The 8,478-nt window shown below is 41.3% G+C and overlaps 1 non-coding gene across 1 annotated transcript; it reads right to left on the minus strand.

Annotated features, from left to right (window-relative positions):
- Positions 1-1,090: 1,090 nt before the first annotated feature.
- Positions 1,091-1,172, minus strand: trnas-cga (transfer RNA serine (anticodon CGA)). Its single transcript has one exon. It is a non-coding gene; the product is annotated as a tRNA-Ser (tRNA).
- Positions 1,173-8,478: the final 7,306 nt, after the last annotated feature.

Here is an 8,478-nt window from a genome sequence, read left to right on the forward strand (position 1 = left end):
AAACCACTGCTTTGTTCTTTGGAGCTGATGCAAAGGGCACTTACTCGTGTCCATCACAGAATATCTCAGCGCTAGCAGGCTGAAGGATTGCGGAGAGCAAGAGGAAAGGAGAGGAAACACAAATTTCGAGATGAAAGAGAGGGATCGCTCGTCATTCATCTCACGATCTTATTGCTTCTCAAGTATGAGACGCTGTGCTTTTTTTTTTTATGTGGGAAAGCAAAAAGCAGAAGATAAGGAAATGGCCTGGAAATTACATTTGCTATACAACCATTTGTACCCGGCCAAGATAACAAAGGGAATTTCTATTCACACTATCCCCTGCAAGGCTTATCATGAACCAAGCGCAAATTTATCCTGCGAGCTTATATCACGCAGGCTAATTAGAGGAGAAGACTCCGAGACAGGTGTCGTGTCTCAATTTGCGGACTTTTTTTTGCACTTTAAGGGGTTTTCTCAATGAAAAACACCAACAGACCAATGTTTTTAAGTTCCTGTAAATGACAGCCACAGGGAGGTTAGCGCTCATGTCGTCATTTGTACGTCAGTTTTAGGTCATATTAACGACCCACGCACATGATTTGTGTAGAATATACAAAGGTTTTGTATGGAATCTGCTTTTTCCACACAGAACTGACATTTTCTCTCCCTTAAACACTAGAGAAAAGTGCCACCCTTGCATACATTAACGCAAGGGCTTAAATGTTAGCATCTGCTAACATGTAAGCGACATAGAAGTAGTCTTGGAAAGAACTTGGCTTGGCTGGGACCAGTCCAGTTTAGCTGGAGGTGATGACAATCTGAGACCCGAGCCCGGACAGTGTTGTTGTCAGATGGGAATGAACAGATACAGCTGGGTATCATCAGCATAGCAGTGATATGAGAAACCACATGAGTGGATGATGTGGCTCAGCGAGGTGGTGTAAATGGCAAAGATTAGAGGGCCCAGCATCGAGCCTTGGGGCACCCCTGTAGCAAGGGTGTGTGTGTGACACACTGAGCGATCGCCCAAGATCTCATTTTCTATTATTTTAGAATCATATAAATTAGGCTTTCAGTGTCACTCGTTAGTGATTATCTAACATAAACTCGCTGTGAGTAGGATTTGAACCTACGCAGGGAAACCCTATTGGATTTCGAATCCAACGCCTTAACCACTCGGCCATCACAGCCCTATTCGTGCATCCCTGTACCACTGACCCAGCATCGTCCCTCAATAAACGTGGATTGATATGTCAGTTCAGTGACGAGCAATGATGTGATGCATTGATGCAAAAGTGGAAACTTCAGGTTATTTGATTTACACAAAACTGAATTCAAATAAATTCATATCGGACATGAAGTATTATTTCATACAGAGATTGCAGCAAAGTGCAGATTTTCTGATATAAAGAATTGGTAATTTGACGTTTTATATAAACAGGGTAAAATGTCCTGATTGACAGCTGAGTCTGATGCATGATTGCTCACCGAATGCCGCGTCTTCACTCCCACAGTCACAGCCACACAGACATCCTACAGTATGTGCGGGAACATTAGTCAGCTTCATACATTAATACTACAAGTGATGGGATTTCCTTCCTTTCACTCTTAAGTCTTTAGGAAAATCATGGGGGGGCGGGGGCAGGGGAGGGGAAATCAAAGCCGATGCAGGAGAGGAAATCTTTACTTGAGCTCCACACTGCGTTGACATATTGACGTTATCTTTTGAGAGCGTGTCAAAAGAAGTGTCAGGACGCATTGACTAAAACAGCTCAGGGACAGACGGCGGAGACGACTGAAGGACAATTACAGTTTGACAGAGGCACACAGGGCGACGCAGTCTTACAGTGAGACTCTTATTCATCTTATATGTGCAGGAAAATCCTGCAGAGCTTCTTCTGTGAGTGTTCGACCGCGACCGCGCGGCAGGCCGGGAAACATGCAGCGCATAAACGAAAGTGAGCAAGATGTTATTTTTAAGCCTCCGTCTATAGGAACTGGAGTCATGGCTGAAAGTGACTCATGGTCGATTTTCTTTTTTTTTCCACTTGATGTGACTCGGAAACTGATATTTTCAGGGGCTGTGATGATGTCACTGTTGACATTTTTCTCAGCTTTGGCGACGAAATCCAGCAACGTCTCAGTCAAACGTCGTCCGTCTAGAGGACGAAATCTCACGCACAAATTTGCTGCTAAAGCTACCTTTTCTTAATAAAGTGAATCTAATCCTATTTCGCTCCCACGGAAAATATGATGTTTTCTACTCCTGATGACACATTTAATTAAGTATTTGTACAGCATGTCTACGTGCTGTTTGAGAAGGCAATCGACCATCAGATCTGATCGTAAAACATCTGTAATGTGAACGTAGCCTTTGTTTTTGTGTTATCTGTCCAACCATCCATCCCATTTTTGTAAACATGAAATATTTTGTGAACCTTTGGAGAATCTTTTCACTCGGACTAAAGCATGATTCGATTTCGGTGGTCAAAGGTCAACGTTTTTGCATCATTACATGAATGTAATCAGTAACAACATGTGGGAACCACTTAAAGGTTCCAATGTGTGAGAATGAGTGACATCTAATGGAGTCCTGCTCACGTAAACACATTGCTAAACTATGGTGGCTTTGGCAGACCAAATAGGTTATTGTTGTTTTTCTTCATTAGCATATTTAGCTTCCGCTTCAAAACACAGAAGCTGCTGTAGAAACATGACGGCACAAAATGGTGGCCGGGGTTAGGGTAGGTCTACCTGCTTTTTGAGAGGGCAGTCACCTTCAGATGTTCTTGGACCATCAAATCTGATTGAATTTGATTAATGCCGAAGGTAATGTGAACGTAGCCTTTGCGTTATCTGTCCAAACTGTGGCTTTGGCCGACCAAAAAGTATGTTGTTTTTCTTCATTAGCATGTTTAGCTACTGCTTCAAAACACAGGTTTGTCCACTCAAGCTGCTGTAGAAACAAGGCGGCACAAAATGGTGGCCAGAAGACCCTCTTCCAAACATATTACATATAAAAGGAGGTAGACAGATTCATTTGGGCTGTTTTTACAATCTGCATCTGATTTACTTAAGAAAGACATTATAAATTATTTTATTATTATATTGGATTAAAAATGGGCGAAGTATCGTCAGCATAACAACTCTATTTGTACATTTATTATTGAACAACTGTTCATTTATTATTAATGGGGCCAAGAATGGAGCCGTGGGGGACACCACAAGTAAGTGGGAGCAGCTGAAGAGGAACCAATGTGTTATCTTAGGAACACTTGGAGAGAATCGGCTCAAATTTGGCACAGATGGACCAGGGACCCCGTGACCTCCGAAAACATTGTTTTGACCTCTTAAACCTAATAATCCCTTTAGGTCAACATGTGAATATTATACGAGTGTACACACAAACAACTACATTTACTAACATTAACTGGGAGCAGATGCCTACAGGAGAAAACCCTGATTCTGGGAAAGTTTTGAGAAGAGTTGCAAAATCCAGAGTAAACTCAGCTACTCCATTTATATTTAAAGTGATTTTACTGATGCAACAGCTGGCCTCCTTCTTAGATATTAATGCTAATTCTACACAGCTCCTCTATGTTACAGTGACTTTTTTTCCCCCAGTAACCTTTGGGGCACAGATGGGGTGAAAATTACAGGTCAGATTAATGGAGCGTAGCGTCGATGAAGTGTACAGTAGAATGCTGCGAACATCCGTGGGAACTGGGGGCACTTTCGCTGAAATATCACACTTGAACCAGAGCAACACATAAAGTACCAGAGGTGACAGATTATCAATAACCCTATTATATGACTTGTCACGGGATATGACGGAGAACTCTGCCACCGTGTCACGGCACAACACCCTGAAAACATCATTTCGTTGTCAGTTCCCTTTTTGAGGTTAGCGGTGCAAACAGATGGGCTCACGTTGCCGCGCGTGAGCTGCCTGCGTCACAGCCCGGCTCTCTGTAAACAAGGTGTTTTACAGGCGCGGGCACCTTCACGCGAGGCGCCGGCCGTGTCTTTCTCGTTATTGTGATGCATCACCTTCATCACGGCAGACGCTCGTGACACAAATATTTCATACGGCGAAACACAGCCAAACAGTGATGGAGCCGATCGATGTATGGATTGGGGCCACAGGCAAAGAAGTGCAGAATAAACCACCCTGGACATGCTGATGGTGGTGGAGGAGGAAGAGGAGGGGGAGGAGGAAGAGGAGGGAGCACTCATAACATCCTGATTTCTGCTGCAGCTCAAAGCAACACAAGTATCAACATATGTGTTTATGAGAAAACTCAATCTGTTTCTAAATATGTGGGAAAGCAGCAAATTAAAGATGATTTGTTTTGGTAGATCTTGTGTTTTATTACATTTCTGACTCTTGCATATCTCATCCAAGCGTCCTTATCCTATCCTGGTGCCCTTAGTGAGTCACCTGCACCTTCTTTTCGCCATATATTGGTGCTTTTCCGACAGATATCTATTGCACGTCTTTTCCAAACGCCGTCAAAGTCTACAGCTGCAGGGTTAAGGTACATGTATACTCAATTTTGGTCCGTCTTACGTCCTCCTTCGTACTTCTAGAGCAGGGGTGTCAAACTCAAATGACCTCTGGTGGCCAATGAGCATCTAATCTGGCGAAGAGTTGGCCGGTCTAGAGAATAAAAGCGTGAAAACACCACCGTTCAGTAGCGGGCGGGCAATACCAGCTAAAACTTATCACCACAATATTCCGTCATGATGTCGAATAAATAAAGATATTCATGGATTCATGATATTTCACAGCATTTGAATGTGAAAGTGTTTTGTTTTGAAATGGAACCACGTGATCTTTGGTATAATAATGCAAAATCAATCTATGAAAATCAAAAACTAAAGAGAAATAAATCTAAAATTAAGTCCATAATAACATGGACAACTGGAATTAAAAGGCCAAACAGCCTTAATGTTGAAGGCAGTACATGTAATACTGTAATAACAACTTATGACTATTGTAAAAAGAAAACTGCTAGCAAAAGCATTTAGTTATAACTTGTGTTTAAACACATGATATTAAGTGATTGGGGGGGCCGCATATGGCCCGGGGGGGGCCACCAGTTTGACACTGCTGCTCTAAAGGGCAGTGCCGAATACCAAGTTGTATGCATCAACCTTACATTCAACATCAAATGTTTATTGTTTTAATTACAATTCCCTGTGTTATTATTAGCTTCATTTAAGACGTGTTTCTGTCAGTTTTTACCTGTGTGTGTGTGTGTGTGTGTGTGTGTGTGTGGCCCAGCTGTGGACGGTCAGTCATCAGCCCGGTGTTGGAGTGCAATCAGCCAAACAATGCGCGACACCTGGCAGCCTTGCAGTATAAAGCCCCATGGAAGCATCCAGTTCCGGTTGGGCTTCAGATGGTGGCGGGCATGTTTTGACTTTGTGAACGCTGTATTGTGTTGTTGTGATTTAGTTCAGAACTCTTTAGTCTCGTTTGTTACGCGGTACGGCTCTGTGCCTGTGTCCAGGTTATATGGACATCCTGGGGTGTTTATAGGTCACATATTCAGGCTTTAAAAAATGTGTTTATTTCATCTTCTTATGTGTTGTTGAGTGAAAGTCATGATTCATTGTATGTCGCATTTTTAGTTGTGATATAAAGGAGCGATAATTGTGCAGAAGATACAAAATTAGACTGTTTTTGTTCATAAAACTGAGCCAAGTGAACTTTAAACTGTGCGTATAAGGTGTGTTTATATAGTTGGTGATTTTTTTTTTTTTCCATTAGATTGCCTATAGTTTGTGCTGTAAAAAAGGATGTAAGACACTCTATATTGCACATATGGCCTCTTTATATACTCTATGGAATAAAGCAGCCGAAATGTATAAAATAAATAACCTTATTTCCCAAAAAAACACCTAGTTATTTTATGTTGCTTCCCTTCACGAGCTGGTTCCTAACAATAGATCTATTTAGTGGACGTCATTCCATAATAAAAACAAACGCTTTTACTTTGCAAATGAGTGAAATACCATCATGAATGTACTACTGAACAGTATTAGACACGCCCCCTCTTGACCAGACTAGATGCTCACTCGCCCTCAGGTCATTTGAGTTTGACTCCTGTGCTTTGAACCGTTTTAACTTCATTGTTTTCTTTCTCTGTAAAGCATGTTTGAATTCCTCTCTGTAAGAACGTACAAACAAAATTGCCTTGCTTAATACAACACTGAAATTATTATTAATAATAATAATGATGATAATAATAATACGTTCACAGCTTTTAGAGCCATTTTTTTCCCCATCACAAACAGCTGAGGAAAAACATCCACACGTCACACCCAGTAGTGAAATAATCTAATATAATCTAATCCTGTTTCGTGTCTCTGTCTCTTCCACCTAGGTGAATATTAAAGGGGAATGAATAAAAAAAGTGAAAGTTAACGATGACAGTCTGCGGCAGGGGAACTGTTTTCAGCAGCCGCTTCTTTAGTTCGGGATCATTTAAAAATATCGTATTTAGTGCTGAAATGAATGTACAATGTAATGGATGAATGTGTTTTATTTTACTGTGCCATCATGCAGGAGCGGTTGCTTAAGGATTGTTTTAAATATGCGATTAATATTGGGTTTTAATTACCCCCCCTTTTTTTTTTTTTGTTTCTCGTCGCTGTAAAGTCTCACTAAAGGCACTAAACAAATACAATGTACTGTTGTTGTCATTACACGCATTAATAAATGAAATAATTGGGCTTTTATTCATATAATATCTTCATATATATATATATATATGTATATATATATATATATATATATATATATATATATATATATATATATATATATATATACATATTTGTGTGTGTGTGTTTTCAGCTCCATCCATGCCGTCAAATCAATACCTTTTCTCCTCACATTGCTCTGAGGCTGCACTATTTTACCAGATAGCAACACTGCCATCTGCTGGCTGCACGCTGCATGACAGCAGCCTCTCATACAAGCATGAGGAAATGATTTTATTTAACAATTATGTTAAGATGATTAATTAACAGTAATTAGCCTCCCTCATTCCTTTTTTTTTTTATTTTTCCCTCCCCCTGCTCGCTGAGGTTTTCTTTCCCCGGCTCAGGGACTCCCATGATGCCGAGCAGAGCCTGCCACAGCTCAGTGCAGCTGAGAAATGAAGCCTCGACTGCAGTAATCTTCTCTTGTCTCCGTCACCGAGTCACTACAAAGCTTCCTGGGGCATTTGTATGGAACTGAATTTTGCCTTCTTGTGCAACATGTTCAATATCGGCCCCGGCTGTATGTGGCGTTAAATTAGTTTTAATCCAGGAGGCTGTGAGGTTTTTGGGTTTGGGGACGTCCGTTTCTCAAATCCGGGAACACGTGACGGAGCTCCTGCAGCCGCCACTCGCCTCTAAAAAACCAAGAGAAGAAAACCTTGTTCGGCTTCACGCCACAAAACTCAGGCCGCTGATTAATCGCCTTAATTCTCGTGGTTTTTCTGTCTGTACTCTGCGCTGAATCTGTCGGGCCTGACAGAGTGGGATTAGACACAGCGCAGTGTGGACAACATGCAGCGCTTTGGAAATGTGAGGTTGTTATTGGGTGAAAATTAAACGAGGTATAAGATTGATAACCTCGATTCACGTCTGTGATACTCAAAACTTGTATTTATTTGTGTTTTAACTTGTTTTACAATTTGTTTTTAAATTTTTAAATATGTATAATTCCAATCTGTGTATAATTCGTTGGAAGACCCGAAAGTTGCGTGACGTGAAAGTTATGTGACGTGAAAGTTATGTGACGTGAAAGTTGCGTGTCCCAAAAGTTGAGTGACATAATACCCAAAATTACGTGAGGCGAAAGTTGCGTGACGTCAAAGTTACGTGACACGAAAGTTGCGTGGCGTGAAAGTTACGTGACCCCGAAAGTTGCGTGACGTGAAAGTTACGTGACACGAAAGTTGTGTGACACGAAACTTACGTGAGCCAAAAGTTGTGTGACATGAAAGTTATGTGACACGGAACTTGCGTGAGCCGAAAGTTGTGTGACGCGAAACTTGCGTGAGCCGAAGATTGTGTGACGTGATGTTACGTGACGCAAAATTTGCATGAGCTGAAAGTTGTGCGACGCCATACTTACGTGAGTCAAAAGTTGTGTGACATGAAAGTTACGTGACGCGGAACTTGCGTGAGCCGAAAGTTGTGTGACGCGATGTTACATGACGCGAAATTTGCGTGAGCTGAAAGTTACGTGACGCGAAACTTGCGTGCTAAACTTCGACTTCACAATTCCATTCATGCTGTTGCAGAAACGAAGCCCTAAGTTCCCTTCATACAATCTTTAACTCTAAAGCTACAAAAAAAGAAGCCAAATACTTTTATTTTTAAGTGATTATATACACTTAAAAGAACACACTTATGGGGGACTATTAGCAACTTCTGCTAATAAAACTTTTTAAATGTTACACACTGGACCTTTAATTAGGCAAAATTTACCCA

This window comes from Solea solea, chromosome 2 (genome assembly GCF_958295425.1).
Source record: "Solea solea chromosome 2, fSolSol10.1, whole genome shotgun sequence".
NCBI lineage: Eukaryota > Metazoa > Chordata > Actinopteri > Pleuronectiformes > Soleidae > Solea > Solea solea.